The 20,105-nt window shown below is 40.0% G+C and overlaps 1 long non-coding RNA gene across 1 annotated transcript in view; it reads right to left on the bottom strand.

Moving 5' to 3' along the window:
* Positions 1-6,822: 6,822 nt before the first annotated feature.
* Positions 6,823-20,105, bottom strand: part of LOC122433178 — a 21,318-nt gene continuing 8,035 nt past the window's right edge. The window contains exons 2-3 of the long non-coding RNA XR_006267047.1: positions 8,937-9,014; positions 6,823-7,917 (exon numbers count right to left, since the gene is read on the bottom strand). This is a non-coding gene — a long non-coding RNA (uncharacterized LOC122433178). The remainder of the gene's footprint in view (positions 7,918-8,936; positions 9,015-20,105) is intronic.

Genomic DNA, 20,105 nt, shown 5'->3' with positions numbered 1-20,105 from the left:
GGTTCCCCATGATATGTAGGCTCCCTTGTTCAACTACAGGTGTGTTCCTGGTGGTCTTTGCCTGGAGGGCATTGTCAGAAATGGAGGCTCCATGGCGATTCAGCTGAAGCCCTCAGTACCGTGGACTGGGATCCTTGACTCTAGTAATAATGTGCACATCTCAGACCCGTTGTGTCTCTCAAATGTTTGAGGTGCCATCCTGCCCATGACTAGGAGGTAAGTTCTTGCTGAACTGAACTCTGATGTTTTGTTGAGACCCTTGAGTTTGGGAATTATTTTGTTTGTTTTCCTTGGAATAAGATCCTCTTCAGGGACTTCCCTGGTGGTCCAAGTGGTTAGGATTCTGCACTGCCAATGCAGGCGTTACAGGTTCTATCCATGGTCAGGGAACTGTGATTCCACATACCACAACTAAGACCTGGTGCAGCCAAAAAGAGAGATCCTCTTCAGTTTTTGGGTTATCCAATCAGATTTTATTTTTCCTTGGGGAATTTCTTTTCTGACTTTCTACATCTGTCTGCTCCAACGGTCTCCCCATTGGATATTGTTTGTCTGTCAGAGGAAAAGTATATAGAAACAAGATGGAAATGCAGCCCTGGGTGTCTAAGAACATTACAAAGACTTTCTTGCACAGTGTCTGGTGGCTGAACACCATTTGTCCCTCTAAGAAGCTGGGCATGCCAACCACTTGAGGGTCAGTTAGCATGCTGGAGTGTCATTTGTTATCCAAATTAACCAGACAAATCACTTCATCAACCAAGGCCCAATAAGTTGGTCCTACAGCCGGCCCAGGGGACTGTGGCTTTTAGACCCTCTAACCAGGGTGCTTTGAATAAACTTTGCCTTAGGTTGCCATTCCAAACCATTGTAAGGAGTTCTACCTCAGTTCTGTGTGTGTCCGAGAGAACTGCTTTGTTTCACTTCTTCTGCCCAGAATCAGGTCATTTGCTCTGGCTTCTGATCAATGACGATTGGTCTTTGGCCAAGTTCTAGAGATACAAGTTTGCACAGCACTGTTTTATGAACTCTTGTCTCAACTAAAACTGGGCCAAATTCCTGATTCCTTCATGTTTTCTTACAGTTACATTAGCTTGTATCCTTATCTTTCTGACATAATTTCATTAGGGACCATTAGAATTGCAGTGGCCATTTTGGAGAACTTGGGACAAGAAGAAGATTCTTTATTTGAAAGGCACAAAAAGAAAGGTAGAACAAAAAGAGAAGAGACCCTCATGAGGGGATTGTCATGTTAGTCAAAAATAGATTGTTTTGTTTAACATAGGTGATATTTCATTTCTGTACTTTGGAGATTAATAAATACTGATTTTTCAATTGTATAGCTCTCTTTTCAAGCACCTAAGATATGTTTTAAAATTAGGTGGAACGTGACTCCTTTTGTGTGTATGTATTAATATATTTCAAAATCTGGGGGGGCGGGATTTGCATTTAAACAGTTTCTTTTTTGGACTTAAACTATTTTATCTTTTCCTGCAGAGGGAATACAGATTAGCTTTTTTTTTTTTTTTTTGGTAATAGTTTCATATACTATTACCGTAGTAATAGTTTCATGATTGTCTGAAGTAGCTTTCTCTCATTTTTTCCTGTCCATTATTCTCTCTTGGAGAAGTTTAAAGCTTAATCAAAAAAACATTTTGTTGAGTGTGCACAATTCAGTTAAGTACAGTTGGCCTTCAAACAATATAAGTTTGATCTCCGAATATATTGGAAAAATTGGAGGGGGAATTTGTAATAATTTGAAAAAATGTGTAGCCTAAAAATATCAAAAAATTAAGAAAAAGGTATATTATGAATGCATAAAATATAAATAGATGCTAGTATGTTTTGTCATTTGTTAACCATAAAATATACACATCTATTATAAAAAGTGAAAATTTATCAAAACTTTTATACACAAACATTTACAGACTCTTCATGGCACTATCAATTACAGCACGGCATGCAGGATCTTAAGTTTCCTGACCAGGGATGGAACCTATGCCCCCTGTGGTGGAAGCGTGAAGCCCTAACCTCTAGACCACTAGAGAATTCCCCATCTTTTCATTCTTGATGTTCAGTGTTAGTAGTACTCAGGCTTCCCAGGTGGTGCTAGTGGTAAAGAACTCGCCTGCCAATGTATGAGACCCACGTTTGATCCCTGGGTCAGGAAGATCCTCTGGAGAAGGGAAGGGCTATCCACTCCAGTATTCTTGCGTGGAAAATCCCAGGGACAGAGGAGCCTGGTGGGCTACTGTCTATGGGGTTCCAAAGAGTCTAACACAACTGAGTGACTAATACACACAATATTATATTAGTAGTACATTTACTAACTACAATGTTTTGTGTAATATAAGACAGTATTGACGTAGATACTGACAGATGATTCATCATGTTAACATATGGTATCAGTGTCGACAAATACAATCAGTATCTTAAGTGTATTTTCTCTTTCTTAATAGCATTTTCTCTAGCTTACTTTATTGTAAGTATACAATACATATAACATAAAAAGTATGTTTTAATCAACTGTTTATATTATCAGTAAGGCTGTTGGTAGCTAAGTTTGAGGAGGGAGTCAGTTGTGCCCTAGAGGGTGGGGTTTTGAGGAGTGTTATTTCCTTAAGTTCCCTAACTTCCACATTGTTCAAGGGTCACCTATAATACAAAAATGTCTGAAAGGATTGCTAAACTATATATGTTTCCTTTGTGAGCACTAAAAAGTATATTTATGTAATAGGGTTTGTATAGTTACAGGTAAGATAGAAATGGGCTGAATTCCAAGATAAAAGGAGTTTTAACATGATCTGGTGTTTTTACATTTTAATTTGCTATATAAAAATAATGCCAGCATAATATTTTGGTTTATACAAGCTAAGGGTTAGTTTTCTCATGATTTAAACCTTTTTTACTTTTTATATTGATTTTATAAGTATCTTAAGTTTTCATATATGATTTCTTTTGAAATTTTAAAAAACACTCACCATGCTGTCCATTATATCACCAGAACTTATTTATCTTATAGTTGGAAGTTGTACCTTTTGACCACCTTCATCCACTTCCCCAACTCCAACCTCCAGCCTCTGGCAGCCACCAATCTGTTCTCTCTTTCTCTGCTTGAATTTTTTAGATTCCACCTATAAGTGATACAATATTTGTCTTTCTCTGTCTACCCTGGTGGCTCAGCTGGTAAAGAAACTGCCTGCAATGTGGGAGACCTGTGTTTGATCCCTGGATTGCGAAGATCCCCTGGAGAAGGGAACGGCTACCCACTCCAGTATTCTGGCCTGGAAAATTCCACGGACTGTATAGTCCATGGGGTCGCAAAGAGTAGGACACGACTGAGCGACTTTCACTTCTGTTAGCATAATAGTCTCGAGGTCCATTCAAGTTGTCACGAATGACAGGATTTTTTTCTTCTTTATGGCTGAAATAAATAAATACATAAATAAATAAACATTACATTTTCTTTATTCATTCATCTGTCAGTGGACACTTAGGATGTTTCCATGTCATGGCTATTTTAACTAATGCTGCAATGAACATAAGGGTACAAATGTCTCTGCTAGACATTGTGGTTTCATTTCCTTTGTCTGTATACCCAGAAGTGGAATTACTGGATCACAGGATATTTCTATTTTTAATTTTTTTAACGCCCTCCGTACTGTTTTCCAAAGTGGCTACACCAGGTTACATTCCCACCAGTAGTGCACAGGCTTCCCTTTTCTCCACACCCTCTCCAACACTTCTCTCTTGTCTTTCTGATGACAGCCGTTCTGACAGGTATAAGGTGATATTTCATTGTGGTTTTGATTTGTATTTCCCTGATGATTAGTGATATTGCATGCCTTTTTATGCACCTGTTGGCCATTTGTTTGTCTTCTCTGGAAAATTATCTAGTCAGATTCTCAGTCCATTTTTAAATTGGATTTTTTTGTTGTTGTTATTGAGTTGCATGAGTTCTTTATACATTTTGGATGTTAATCCCTTATCAAATATATGATTTGCAAATACTTTCTCCTACTTCATAGGCTGCCTTTTCATTTTGTTGGTTTCCTTTGCTGCGCAGAAGCTTTTTAGTTTGATGTAGTTCTACTTGTTTATTTTTGCTTTTGTTGCCTTTGTTTTTGGTATCAAACCCAAAATATCATTGCCAAGACTAATATCAAAGAACTTACCTTGCCTCTATGTTTTCTTCTGGAACTTTAATTGTGTTGTTATCTTTCGGCTCATATTTCCTAAGTGAAATGACATACACTGTTTTCTCCAGGGTCCTGAGCCTCTAGTCCATTGGGAGACCTCAAACTGAGCATTCTTAGACATTTTCTAGAAGCTACTTTTACAGTCTTTTACAGAAGACTGTGGGCAGCTTCTGTCCAAGATGAAAGGTCAAGATGATAACTGCACATATGAACAGATTCTGCAGAACAAGACTAAGTTTTTGATTCTTCAGTACCCTTTCCCTTACCTTTTGTTCTCCTAGTAATCTTGCCTATTGTCTTTAACATCCTCTTTGACTAACTGTTTTCTTTTTTAATTTAAATATTTTAATTTATTTGCTGCATCAGGTCTTAGTTTCATCATGCAAGATCTTTCATTTTGGCACATGGACTCTCTAGTTGTGGCACAAGGGCTTAGTTCCTTGGCATGTGGGATCTTAGTTCCTCAAGCAGGGATCAAACCCATGTCCCCTGCTTTGCAAGGCAGATTCTTAACCACTGGATCACTCGGGAGGCCCCCTAAAAGTTTTCTTAATATGTCTTCCCTATTTTCATCTTGTTACTTTCGACTCTTGTGGTCTCCTGCTGCTGCTTAAGGAAAAAAAATAGTCTAGTGCATATTTTTCAGACCGTAGGTATTGCTCTGAATTGACCTCATTCCTGGAACTATTGCCTCCCTATCTAATCCTGTTGACCAAAAATATAATAACTTCTAACATACAATGTAGATACTCAAAACAAGTCCTTTCTGGTCTTAAGTTTTTCTCACGTAATTAATTCCAAAGTTCGGTCTTAACAAAACTTGGACTTGAATGAAATACTTTTGCTAAGGTCATTATGCTCACGCTGGTGCTCAGTCACTTTAGTCGTGTCTGACTCTTTCCGACCCTATGGACTGTAGCCTACTAGGCTTCTCTGTCCAAGGGATTCTCCCTTATAAAATCTAGGTCATCCGGAATAGGAACTAAAGATTGGGGCTATCCTTGCTATTCTCTTCTAAGACACTCCAACTTTACTTGAAAGCACCATGTAATCCATTCAAGGAATCTGTCTACCTCAAGGGTCCCCAAATTGGGTACTCCTAACCACAATCGATGCCTCAGTAGGGTCCAATGTTTTTTCCTTTTTGATGTGTCAGGTTAGTTGCAGCATGCAAACTCTTAGTTGCAGCATGTAGGATCTAGTTCCCTGACCAGGGATTGAACCTGGGACCCCTGCATTGGGAGGGCGTAGTCTTAGCCACTGGACCACCAGGGAAGTCCTGGGTTTAACTTCTCATGCAGACAACAGGCTTTTACCTGCCTGCTGCACACTAACTTATCCTGTGTATTCAGGGTAATTGTTAAGAGCCTTTAAAGTATTCTAAACTATCACTTCTCCAGAAATCTCCAAAATGAGGCAGACTGTTTAAGAATAGGCTATTCAAGAAAACTCCCAGGAGGGATAACCTACTCCATTATCATGCATGCTGTATGAGCTATACTTGCCAGAGAGGGGTAATACTACTGGAAAAGGTGATCCAGATCTTGTCTCTAACCTCAGCAGACATCATAAATGACAACTGCTACTTAGAAGTCCAACAACCAATTTACATTTAAATTCATTAACCAAAGGGAAATTCATGTTTTGGCAAACACAGCTTGAAGCACCTATATAAATACAGGTCAAGTTGAGCAGCCTGTGACTATGCTAAAAAAAATAAATAACTTGAATTGCTAAGAAAGACAAGCTGGACTTTGGAACTACTAATAGCAGGGGCTGTTCTTCGTTGTGGTGTGCAGGCTTCTCATTGCAGTGGCTTCTTGTTGCGGGGCACAAGCTCTAGGCACGTGGACTTTAGTTATCGCAGCACACTGGCTCAGTATTCACAGCTCATGGGCCCTGGAACTTGGGCCCAGTAGTTGTGGTGCACAGGCTAAGTTACTCAACATGTGGAATCTTCCTGGACTAGAGATCGAACCCATGTCTCCTGCATTAGCAGGCCGATTCTTATCCACTGTACCACATGGGAAGTCCTGGTCACAGTTTTAAATGCTGCTGTGTAACCATCATTGTATCAGAGGTTTTGAGACTTCATCCGGCAACAAAAGGAGAAGGAAAGACTAACCTTAGTCTAACTATATAGATCTTCTCTTGACAGTCTCCTGATGAACAAAATCTTTGCAATGGTGAAAAGCTGGGTGGTAAGCTAACATCCTGAAGCATCTGCCTTTGGCCAAGAGGGAGACAGAAAGAGAAAGCATCCTCTGACAGCCTGGAGCTGGTTGGCACTATTATCTCAGCCTTGGTGTTGATAGGAGCCAGTATGAACTCACAGCTAGATGTTTTCTCTTGATAAAATGTAATCTATTTTACAGAACACCAGTATCATAGATTCAGGGCCACTCTGTCAACTGTGATGGATCAAAACAAAAATAAGACCACCATGTCATTATATGTGAACACAGTCAAAAATAAGAATAGGGACTTCACTGGTGGTCCAGTCACTAAGACTCTGAGATTCCAATGCAGGGGGCCTGGGTTCAATCCCTGGTCAGGGAACTAGATCCCACATGCCACAACTAAGAGTTCACATGCTGCAACTTAAAAGATCCTGCGTGCTGCAACTAAGACACAGCACAGCCAAATAAATAAATAGTAAACGAACGAAAAGCAAGAACATTATCCAAACAACAGAAATGATTCAATACCCACATCCTGCCTAATATAAATTACTTTTCCTTCTTTATCAGTGATAGCTTTAGTCTTCCTATCATTTAGATTAAAAGTGTTAAGATACCAATCATAGAACTACTCCCCACTTCTTCATAGCATCTAAATCAGAGTCAGCTCATTTTCTTAAATCCTCCCCAGAAACCTAACACAAGTTCAAGTCCTACAATAAGTCATTTACAGCATCTCTTACTGAGATGTCTCACAGTTTCACATATTGTGTGGTCTCCTTCTGCAATGAGTCAATAAACCCAACTTTGTTCAATTACAGGTTTGTTCTTGAGAGCCTTTGACAGGAGGGCATTGACACTGAAAACTGGATTTTTTTTTTTCACTGAAAAGATAAACGGATTTTTTAAAAGTTGACTTAAAACATGTTTTAAACATTCTGAACTCATACCAGACAGGTTTATGGGTTTTATTTGGCCTGGGGCCTGCCAGTTTGCAACCCTTTCAGTTGGATGATCTCCCTTCTGGGTATGAAAGATGAATGGTGAACAATTATGCAGGATGCAAGCTGAACCAAGGATAGAACACATCCTTTCACAAGCATCATTTCATTTAGTGTTCTTTTCCACTGAAGTCATTCAGGACTCTCTTGATTCTGTTCATGCTCTGCCATTCGCGCGGGGGCCTGCTGCATGTTTGACTATAAAGGAGGTCAGATCCCAGTTTTACAGGAAGGTGATGATGTATACCTGTTCCCTCTCACTGTGAGTCTGTAGCCATAGGAACTGTGATACAGCAAGCAACACCACCTCCACGATCAAATCCTCAGGGAACATAGTTCGTTTTAATGAAGTTGACCTGATCACAGAGGAATCTGGGGAACTTTCTGGGCTTCTCAGCATTGTGCCTCCTCCTGACTTTAAGCTGCCTCTGGGAGAGGAAGAAAGTGGAGCTCTGTCAGGCATGGGCTTCTTACTGGGAGCTGGAACTTGGGCCAGGCAGAGAAAGGCTGTGGGGAAAGATCCTTCCAGGCCTGCTTCTCCTGAGGAGAAAGCGGGAGAAGAGCCTTGTATAGCAGGTCCTGTGGTCTCTGAGGCATTGCTAGTTCTGGGAGTGTATGAATGGAGTCTAAAGCACAGAAGGATTCTAGCATCACTGAGGATGTTGGCTAAAATATCTTTAAGGACTCTTCCAGCCCTGGGCTCATAGGAACAAGGGACTCAATTTTATGATATCTGCTTTGGGTTGTGAAGATGGAAAGGAACAGAACAGCTAAGTAATGTTTTTTTTTTACCTAACTCACTTCCCTTTATGTATGCCTGCCATTTCCCACATCATATGTCCTTCACTCTGTTCTCCAAAAGCCCAGGAACCTTTCCCACGTTTCACTGCCTGAAGTGAGCTCTGGGGAACCCTAAGCCCACCAAACCCCCGCCTCTTCCTTTTCCTCTGCTTCATGGGCCAAGGTTTCTGTCTCAGTTTCCCTGCATGACAGGACAATTTCCCTAGGAAGGGAGCCAGCCCCAACCCTTTGGCAGCCCAGACTTCCCTGGCCAGTGCTGATTCTTGAGATCAAGACAGTCTTCCTGTGCTCATAATATCAGACTGGGCCTTGTTGTAGAAGAAACTGACTACTTAGTATCCCCACTCTGAATATAGCCACCCCAGGGAAACTCTCACGGCCTCTCACATAATACATGGATCTTAACCCCTAATCAAGGTTCTTTGGACACTCTCCAGTGGGCCATGGCCACCATCTTTCCAGGAGTGGCTCAGTGGCAAGATCAAGTTCCTAATCCAAGTCTCCAGTCCCACTCCTTTTCCCTTTCTCATCCAAAGAGAGACTGAAGATAGAAACTCCTAAAAAAGATGTGACATTTTCCTGTCAATCACCTAAGGCCCAGTGGAGGGTTAAATCCTTCTCCATCCTTTCCTAATATGCAATTGTGAGTCTTACTTTATCATTAAAATTTTTAAAATTATTATTGGAAATGTAATATACATGATAAAAAAAAATTCAGACTAACAGAGTATACAGTGTAAAATAAGTGTTCCCCTTACCTTGACTTCTGATACTCCAGTCCTCCTCTCTAGAGGCAGCCGCTGTTCAGAGTTTCTTGTTTATCTTTCCAAAATACTCTGTGAACATATAAGCATGTGTATCTAGTGTTCTCCTTTTTGTGAATACACATATTGGCGTACTCCATGTTTACCTACATTATATGCTTTCTATTTGATACATCTCAGAGCTTGTTCTGTGTTTGTACCTACAGATATGTCTCATCTTACATAGCAGCCACAGAGTATTCTGTTAAGGATATACTATAATTAGTATAAGGCCCTACAGGTGGGACAGTTAAGTTTTATATATATATGTATATGTACATATATATATAAAATAAACAATGTCTCAGTGAATATCTCTGTATCTTGGAATACTTGAATGAGTAAATATGATAGATGCATTCTTTTTAAAATTTTATTTATTTATGGCTGCACTGGGTCTTCGCTGCTGTGCACGAGCTTTCTCTGATTGCAGTCGAGCAGAGGCTGCTCTTCATTGTGGTGCGCAGGCTTCTCACTGTGCAGATTTCAGTAGTTGTGGTGCAGGGGCTTAATCGCCCTTTGGGATGTGGGATCTTCCCAGATCAGGGATCGAACCCATGTCCCCTGCATTGGCAGGTGGATTCTTAACCACTAGACCACCAGAGGAGAAGCCCTGATAGATACATTCTTAAAAGCAGAATTTTAGGAAGTAAATGTTTAACTTGATAGATATTTTTCACTTTGTCCTGCAGGGAGCGTAAGTCAGTCAGTTTACACTCCTGTCAACACTGTGGGCAGGCCTGTTTCCCACACGGTCGCTAACAGAATATTTCCAGACTTCTGATCTTGGTGTGGCTTTACTAGTTTTTTTATCAAAATAATACATGTATACTATTGTCAGGCCCTGAGATGACAAGAATAATAATTCTACAAGAATGTAGAAAAATATCAGATGGGTCCCAAACTTTGCCCTCATAATCTAGACATACAAACGACAATATTATCTGGAAAATCCAACAATGGTTCAAGATACAAAGGTAGCCGAAAGGAGGGGGAATTAATTTGGGGGAAAGTGGGGCTTGTTCACAGCTGGGAAATACTTTGTGAAGAACCTGATATCTGAGATGAGTTTTGAAGAATTCATTTAATTAATAAATTTGTGTGAAGCACCCACATTGTGCCAGGCACTCTTCTGAGTCCTTAGAACACACTAGTGACCAAACAAAAGATTCCTATCCTCGTGAAGTTTATGTTCTAGTGAGGGGGTAGTCAATAAACAGTAGACTTAATGAATAAGTAAATTATGTAGTATGTTACAAGGTGATAGGCACTATAGACAAATAAAAAGCGGAACTTTCCTGGGGGTCCAGAGGTTAAGAATCCACCTTCCAATGCAGGGGACATGTATTTGATCCCTGGTGGGGGAACTAAGAGCCCACATGCCATGAAACAGCCAAGCCTGTGTGCCACAACTACAGAGTCTGTGTGCTGCGATGAAGAGCCAGTGCAGCCAAAAGAAAAAGAAAAAGCAAAGTAGGATAAGGGGATCAGGAGTGTCCGTGGCAGAGGGGATGTGAATACTCATTTTAAGTAGGGCAGTTGGGTAGGCCTTGTAGAGAAGGTGACTTTTGAGCAAAGACTTGAAGGAAGTGAACAAGTTAGCCAAGCAGATATCTAAGGAAAACTTTGCAGGCAGTGAGAACAGCCAGAACAAAGGCTCTAGGGTGAGCGTACACATGACATAATTGAAAATCAGCAAGGAGGTCGGTGGGACAGAGGGAGGGGAAGGGCAGTAGGAAATGAGGTCAGAGAGATGATGGGGGATCTAGAGCTTGGAGGGCCTTATAGGCCATTGAGACAACCTTGGCTTTTCTCTTTCTCTCTGGATCCTTGTACCACTGTTCCTTCTACCTGGACTCCTCATCCCCCAGAACTTCACACAGAAAATTCATTCATATCCACATCCTTAAGGCATCTGTTCAAATGTCACATCCAAAAAAAATTTTTTTTAAATTTAAAAAAAATGTCACATCTACAAAAAAAGGTTTTTTTTCCCTCTGTCCTCCTTATATATTTATTTGATATTTATCTACTTGGCTACACAAGGTCTTAGTTGTGCTACACAGAGTCTTTGATCTTTGCTGCCATATGCCAACTCTTCATTGGGCATGTGGGATTTAGTTCCTTGACCAGGGATCAAACCCCAGTCCCCTGCATTGGGAGCACAGAGTCTTAACCACTGGGTCACCAGGGAAGTCCTTGACTTCCTTATTTAAAGTGACCTGGTGACTCAGTGGTAAAGAATCCAGCTCCTAAGGCAGGAGACATGGATTCAATCCCTGGGTTGGGAAGATCCCTTGGAGAAGAAAATGGCAACTCACTCCAGTATTCTTGCCTGGGAAATCCCATAGACAGAGAAGCTTAGTGGGCTACAGTCCATGGGGTCACAAAAGAGCTGGACACAACTTAGCAACTAAACAACAATAAATCATGTTTCCTGGGAAAAATACCAAAAAACAAAAATAAAGTGACCTCTTATTCCCTTATCTTCCTATTCATTTACTTTACATCCATTTCAATTTTTTTTGGTCTGTCTTTCTCACTACAGTGGAAGTTTTATGAGGTCTGGAGCATTATCTAACTCATTTGTCATTCTAACCCCAGCATCCAGATACAGCGTTGCTCTGTAAATATTTGTTGAATGAATATGGATGGAAAAGGAGGGAAGGATGATTGAAGAAGCCTTGAGGAGATGAGAGGAGATCTTGGAACACAGTGGTGGCACTGGTCTTGGGTGGACAAGGGACACATCTTCCTCTGTGAGCCGAGGCAAGGAGGAAAGCATAGATTGGTATGTAGGTATGTGGCAAGGGTAGATGGTAAAAGATGTCGTAAGTGATGGCCACTCTAATGGCATAGGTGAAGAGCAACTGAAGAGCCTCTTGATAAGGATGAGAGAGGAGAGTAAAAAAAAAAACTGGCTTAAAACTCAAAATTCAAAAAACTAAGGTCATGGCATCCGGTCCCACCACTTCATGGCAAATAGATGGGGAAAAAATGGAAACAGTGACAGACTTTATTTTCTTGGGTTCCAAAATCACTGCAGACAGTGACTGCAGCCATGAAATTAAAACACACTTGCTCCTTGGAAGAAAAGCTATGACAAACCTAGACAGCATTTTAAAAAACAGAGACATCACTTTGCCGACAAAGGTCCGTATAGTCAAAGCTATAGTTTTTCCAGTAGTCATGTATGGATCTCCTCAAGAAAATTAGGAATACCAAGGGAATATTTCATGCAAAGATGGGCACAATATAGGACAGAAACAGTATGGACCTAACAAAAGCAGAAGATATTAAGAAGAGGTGGCATGAATATACAGAAGAATTATACAAAAAGAAAAGATTGTAATGACCCAGATGACCATGATGGTGTGATCACTCACCTAGAGTCAGACATCCTGGAGTGCGAAGTCAAATGGGCCTTAGGCAGCATCACTACGAACAAAGCTAGTGGAGGTGATGGAATTCCAGTTGAGCTATTTCAAATCCTAAAAGATGATGCTGTAAAAGTGCTGCACTCAATTTGCCAGCAAATTTGGAAAACTCAGCAGTGGCCCCAGGACTGGAAAAGGTCACTTTTCACTCCAATCCCAGAGAAAGGCAATGCTAAAGAATGCACAAACTACGGCACAATTGCACTCATCTCATATGCTAGCAAAGTAATGCTCAAAATTCTCAAGCTAGGCTTCAACAGTATGTGAACCAAGAATTTCCAGATATTCAAGCTGAATTTAGAAAAGGCAGAGGAACCAGAGATCAAATTGCCAACATCTGGATCATAGAAAAAGCAAGAGAAGTCCAGAAAAACATCCACTGCTTCATTGACTACACTAAAGCCTTTGACTGTGTGGATCACAACAAACTGGAAAATTCTTAAAGAGATGGGAATACCAGACCACCTTACCTGCCTCCTGAGAAACCTGTATGCAGGTCAAGAAACAACAGTTAGAACCAGACATGGAACAATCAACTGGTTTAAAATTGGGAAGGAGTACATCAAGACTGTATATTGTTACCTTGCTTATTTAACTTATATGCAAAGTATATCATGTGAAATGCTGAGCTGGATGAAGCACAAGTTGGAATCACAATTGCCGGGAGAAATATCAATAACCTCGGATATGCAGATGACACCACCTTTATGGCAGAAAGCAAAGAGGAACTAAAGAGACTCTTGATGAAAGTGAAAGAAGAGAGTAAAAAAGCTGACTTAAAATTCAACATTCAAAAAATGAAGATCACAGCATCTAGTCCCATCACTTCATGGCAAATAGATGGGGAATCAATGGAAGCAGTGACAGCCTTTATTTTCTTGGGCTTCAAAATCACTGCAGATGGTGAGTGCAGCCATGAAATTAAAAGACACTTGTTCCTTGGAAGCAAATATATCATAAACCTAGACAGCATATTAAAAAGCAGAGATATTACTTTCCCGACAAAGGTCCATATACTCAAAGCTGTAGTTATTTCAGTAGTCATGTATGGATGTGAGAGTTGGACCATAAAGAAGGCTGAGCATTAAAGAATTGATGCCTTTGAACTGTGATGTTGGAGAAGACTCTTGAGAGTCCCTTGGACTGCAAGGAGATCAAGCCAGTCAACTCTAAAGGAAATCAATCCTGAATATTCATTGGAAGGACTGATGCTGAAGCTGAAGCTCCAATACTTTGGTCACCTGATGCAAAGAGCTGACTCATTAGAAAAGACCCTGATGCTGGGAAAGATTGCAGGCAGGAGAAGGGGATGACAGAGGACGAGATGGTTGGATGGCATCACCGACTCAATGGACATGAGTTTCAGCAAGCTCCGGGAGATAGCGAAGGACAGGAAAGCATGGCATGCTGCAGTGTATGGGGTCACAAAGAGTCGGACACGACTTAGCAGCTGAAGAGCAACAAAGTGATGGCCTCTTTCTGGTGAGGTCATCTGCTGAAAGTTCAGATAGACTGAACTGAGAAGTTGGGAAAAGGATTTGAGGAGAGTGGCAGAGATTTAGAACAGTTACTGAGGGGAAGGGAAGAGGGAACTCAGCAACATTTTGAGACTCCCATGTGCCAGGTACTGTGCTAAATGTTGAGGTTATAGAGATGAGGGGAGTGTGACACATTCTCTGCCTTTCAGGAATTCACATTCCAAAGAAGATAGGTTTTCTTCACAAAAAGGTAAAATGCAGGGTGCTCTGTAATATAAGGAGTGTTGCAGAAGCATGATGTGGGTGGAGGCTCAGTTCTGAGAGTGGAGGAAAAACATCACAGTGGCTGTGACCTTTGAGGTTAGTCTTGAAGACAAAATATATATAAGGTAGAAGTAAGTAAGTGAGTTCCATGAGAAGTATGATCCTAGCCAAAAAAAAATGGTGGTGTGGAATAGCTAGAATCGCAAGATATTTTTGTGGCTGGAGTGAAAAATGGAAAGATGATGCTGCATGGTTGAGACTAAGTTGTGAAGGATGTCCCAGGAGCTGGAACTTTCTCCTGGAGCCAGTAGAGGTCATTTTTATTTTTATTTATTTTATTTAGTTTTCTTAAATGTTGTTTATTTTTTGGCTGAGCCATATAGGCATGTGGGATCTTAGTTCCCCAACCAGGGGTCAAACCCATGCCCCCTGCATTAGAAGAGTGGAGTCCTAACCACTGGACCACCAGGGAAGTCCAGCAGAGGTTTTAACAAGGGCAACAGAATCTTGTGATTGCTCTTTTAGAAAGCTAATTGAGTAGGTGACATGCATGATGGATTGACGGGAGGAGAAACTGGAGGCAGTGAAAAGGGTTAGGAAATAGCTGCATTGGTCCTAATGAGAGAGAATGAGAATCTGAAACAATCAAAGGCAGTAGGCATGGAGAGGAGGGGAAAGGTACCAGAGATAATTTTGATGATGGATGGAATGTGTGGGATAAGGGAAGACGGTGGAGTCAAGGCTGACTCAGAGGTTTCTTACTTGGGAGATTGGATGACAAGATGGGGATCCTGTCACCTGAGATGAAGATGCAGTAAAAGGAGTATATATTAAGGAAAGGTAGTAAGCGCAGTTAAAAAAAATTATTGGAGTATATTTGATGTATAATGTTGCATTAGTTTCAGGTGTACAGCAAAGTGAATCTAATACAAATATATATATCCACTTTTTTTAGATTCTTTTTCCATATAGGCCATTACAGTAGAGTATTGTTCCCTGGTCCTTATTAGTTATCTGTTTTTTATACAGTTATGTGTATATGTCAATCCCAATCTCCCAATTTATCCCTCCCCCGGTCCCCCCTAGTAACTATAGGCCTGTTTTCTACATCTGTGACTCTATTACTGTTTTGTAAATAAGTTCATTTGTACCATTTTCTTAGATTCCACATAGAAGCAATACCACACAATATTTGTCCTCTGTGTGGAGAACCTAACTTTAAATTCACATTTTATTTAGATGGAACTAAAGTTCTGCTCAGCATTACTGAACATGAAATACCTGTCCAGAATATCTCCTGGAACTCTGTCATGTTCATTCTGACAGTTTTTCCTGTTTTTTTTCTTTCTTTTTTTTTTTTTTTTGTAATTCTGGGGAGGTACAGGCTACTGGAGGTACTAACTCCATCCTTTTCATTGATATCACTCCATGAGTTCAGTTTTTGAACATACTAAGTTAGGTGCCTGTACCACACCAAGTGTAAACAAGTATATAAATTCTTCAGGCTAAAGATCTGTTTGGTATATTCACTATTGGATCCCCAGCACTTACAACAGTCCATATAGCACACAATGGGCACCCAACACATGTATGTTGAATGAATGGAGCTTTATAGTAAAAATATGAAAATAGGAATGTTAAACTTGACTTCAGCATATGGCTTAGAGGTAGGGATGTTTGAATCATCAGTGTATAGATGATAACTGAAGCCACAGATGAGAAAGAAGTTGTTTTCAAATTACATTAGTAACAAATTCCTTTTTAGGACAAAGCAAAATTACTATTGCCACCTACCTCCCTAAAGTAGTTATACTGGCCCTGTGTCCCCTCCTAGACAATTTACTGTCTTTCTCTTTTTTTCACCAAATAAGAAACAAGCACATGGAAAGTGTTCAACACCATTAGTCATTAGGGAAATGCAAGTAAAAACCACAGTGAAATGCCACTTCCAATGTACTATGATGGCTGTTATCAAAAAGATAATAACAAGTGTTGGTAAGAATGTGGAGAAGTTGGAACCTTTGTGCATTGCTGGTGGGAATGTAAAATGGTGCAGCTGCTGTGGGAAACAGTTTGGCAGTTTCTCCAAGAGTTAAACAGGACTACCATATGACCAAGCCAGTTTCTCTCCCAGTCATAGAAAGATTTAAAAACAAGAACTCAAATAAATAAATAAATAAAAACAAGGACTCAGACACTTGTACACCAAAATGTTCATAACAGAATTATTCGTAACAGCCAAAATGTGGAAAAAAACTAAGTGTCCATCAACATATGAATGAATAAACAAAATGTGGTGTGTTTATGCAATGGAATATTATTCAGCCTTAAAAAGGAAAGAAATTCTGACATACGCTATGAATGGATGAACCTTGAAGACATGATGCTAAGTGAAATATGCCAGACACAAAAAGACAAATGTTATGATTCCACTTATATGAAATATCTTAGAATAGGCAAATGCATAAATATAGGGAGTAGACAAGAGGTTATTAGTGTCTGGGTCAAGGGAGATATGATTGCTTAATGGTTATAGAATTTCTGTTTGGGGTGATAAAAAAAGTTTTGGAAGTAAATTGTGATGGTTGCACAACACTGTGAATATAACTAATTCCACTGAATTGCACAGTTCAAAACTTAAAATGGCAAATTTTATGTTGTATATATTTTAACACACACACACACACACACACACACACACACACACATACACACACACACTCTAAGGGAGAAAAAGAATCAGGCAGATCCTCCTTTAGGAAAATTTACAATCTAGTGGGAGAATTTGGACATTTTAAGGAAAAAAAGAAAGATTTCAGTGATAGAATCAGAATAGTGGTGGCCTTTGGACAGAGAAGGCAGGGACTAACTGGAAGAGGAATGAGGAAAGTTCCCAGAGTAATGGAAGCATTTCATATCTAGATTGAGGTATTTTTAATGGGCATTACCTTTCATAAATTACAATGTATGAAAATTTATACTTAAGGTCCGTACATTTCACAATATATAAATTTTACCTCAAGGGGAAACATATCACATGTTACTAATCTCTTTTTTTTTTAATTAATTAATTTTTAAATTGAAGGATAATTGGTTTACAGAATTTTGTTGTTTTCTGTCAAACCTCAACATGAATCAGCCATAGGTGTATATATATGTGTGTGTATATATGTATATATTTATCCCCCCCCCACCTTGAACCTGCTTCCCATTTCCCTCCCATCCCACCTCTCTAAGTTGATACAGAGCCCCTGTTTGAGTTTCCTGAGGCATACAGCAAATTCCTTTTGGCTATCTATTTTACATATGGTAATGTAAGCTTCCATGTTATTCTCTCTCCATACATCTCACCCTCTCCTCCCCTCTCCCCATGTCCATAAGTCTGTTCTCTATGTCTGTTTGTCCACTGCTGCCCTGCAAATAAATTCTTTGGTACCATCTTTCTAGATTGTATATATCCATTAGTATGTGATATTTATCTTTCTCTTTCTGACTTACTTCACTCTGTATAATAGGCTCTAGGTTCATCCACTTCATTAGAACTGACTGAAATGTGTTCCTTTTTGTGGCTGAGTAATATTCCATTGTGTATATGTACCACAACTTCTTTATCCATTCATTTGTCAATGGACATCTAGGTTACTTCCTTGTTCTAGCTATTGTAAATAGTGCTGCAATAAACAATGAGATACATGTGTCTTTTTCAATTTTGGTTTCCTCAGGGTATATGCCTAGGAGTGGGATTGCTGGGTCATATGGTGGTTTTATTCCTAGTTTTTTAAGGAATCTCCATACCATCTTCCATAGTGGCCGCATCAATTTACATTTCCACCAACAGTGCAAGAGGGTTCCCTTTTCTCTACACCCTCTCCAGCATTTATTGTTTGTAGACTTTTTGATGATGGCCATTCTGACCAGTGTGAGGTGATATCTCATTGTAGTTTTGATTTGCATTTCTCTAATAATGAGCAATTTTGGTCTACGGCCATACCACCCTGAACGCGCCCGATCTCGTCTGATCTAATAATGAGCAATTTTGACCATCTTTTCATGTTAGCCACCTGTATGTCTTCTTTGGAGAAATGCCTGTTTAGGTATTTTTCCCACTTTTTGATTGGGTTGTTTGTTGTTCTGGTATTGAGTTGTATGAGCTGCTTGTATATTTTGGAAATTAATCCTTTGTCAGTGTTCTGCCCGTAGTCCGAGTCCCCGGTCGGGAAAGAAGACTCCTCGAAACAATGCAACTCTCAATAGGGGAATTTATTACTGACTCGAGCCAGGGCCTCCCGCCCTCACCAGGTGTGTGAGGACGAAAGGCCCCAAGCCCCAGTTCTCTCGGGTATTTATTAGGTCAAAATAAGCAGCAGGTAGTTGGCGCAATCGGATTGGTTACACAGTGGGTAGTTGGCGCAAGCTGATAGGTTACACAGTTGCAAGGTAATTTTTTTTTTTTTTTTTTTTTTTAATGCAAGGTAATTTTTGTTGGCCTAACGTGGGGCTTTCAGCTTTCTCCTGATAGGTTCCCTTTTCTCTGGCTAGGCATATGTTGATTGGCTGGCTCTAGGAGGCCTGATTATTATGTTACCCTGGGAAACCAGGCCTACTCCTAATCTAGGCTGCCTGCCATGGCGTTAGCCGTGACAGCCTCACAGTTGTTTCATTTGCTATTATTTTCTCCCATTCTGAGGGTTGTCTTTTCACCTTGCTTTTAGTTTCCTTTGCTGTGCAAAAGCTTTTAAGTTTAATCAGGTCCCACTTGTTAACTCTTTTGTTTTTATTTCCATTACTCTAAGAGATGGGTCATAGAGGATCTTGCTTTATGTCATCAAGTGTTCTGCCTATGTTTTCCTCTAAGAGTTTTATAGTTGCTGGTCTTACATTTAGGTCTTTAATCCATTTTGAGTTTATTTTTGTGTGTGGTATTAGGAAGTGTTCTAATTTCATTTTTTTTTTTTTTTTTTTTTACATATCTTTAGCTCTTTTTATTTTTTTTTTTCATTTATTTTTATTAGTTGGAGGCTAATTACTTTACAATATTGTAGTGGTTTTTGCCATATATTGACATGAATCAGCCATGGATTTACATGTGTTCCCCATCCCGATCCCCCCCTCCCAATTTCATTCTTTTACATGTAGCTGTCCAGTTTTCCCAGCACTGCTTATTGAAGAGACTGTCTTTGCCCCATTGTATAGTCTTGCCTCCTTTTTCAAAAATAAGGTACCCATAGGTGCATGGGCTTATTTCTGGGCTTTCTATCTTGTTCCATTGGTCTGTATTTCTGTTTTTGTGCCAGTGCCATACTGTCTTGACGACTGTAGCTTTGTAGGATAATCTGAAGTCAGGAAGGTTGATTCCTCCAGCTCTGTTCTTCTTTCTCAAGACTGCTTTGGCTATTCGGGGTCTTCCATGTTTCCACATGGACCACAGCCTTGTCTAACTCAGCGAAACTATGAGCCATGCCGTTTAGGGCCACCCAAGACAGTTGGGTCATGGTGGAGAGTTCTGACAAAATGTGGTCCACTGGAGAAGGGAATGGCAAACCACTTCAGTATTCTTGCCTTGAGAACCCCATGAATAGTATGAAAGGGCAAAAAGACAGGACAGGGAAGCCTGGCATGCTGCAGTCCATGGAGTTGTAAAGAGTCAGACACTACTGAGTGACTGAACTGACTGACTCTGTTTCCATATGAATTTTGAAATTTTTTTGTTCCAGTTTTGTGAAAAATGCCATTGGTAATTTGATAGGGATTGCATTGAACCTTTAGATTGCATTAGTAGTATAGTCATTTTCACAATATTGATTCTTCCTACCCAGGAACATGGAATAACTCTCCATCTGTTTATGTCGTCTTTGATTTCTTTCATCAGTGTCTTATAATTTTCTATTCTTTTGTCCTCTTAAGTTTATTCCTAGATACTTTATTCTTCTTGTTGCAATGGTGTA

This window comes from Cervus canadensis, chromosome 32 (genome assembly GCF_019320065.1).
Source record: "Cervus canadensis isolate Bull #8, Minnesota chromosome 32, ASM1932006v1, whole genome shotgun sequence".
NCBI lineage: Eukaryota > Metazoa > Chordata > Mammalia > Artiodactyla > Cervidae > Cervus > Cervus canadensis.
The sequence above is the reverse complement of the archived record's forward strand: the minus strand, read 5'-3'. Positions and strand labels throughout refer to the sequence as shown.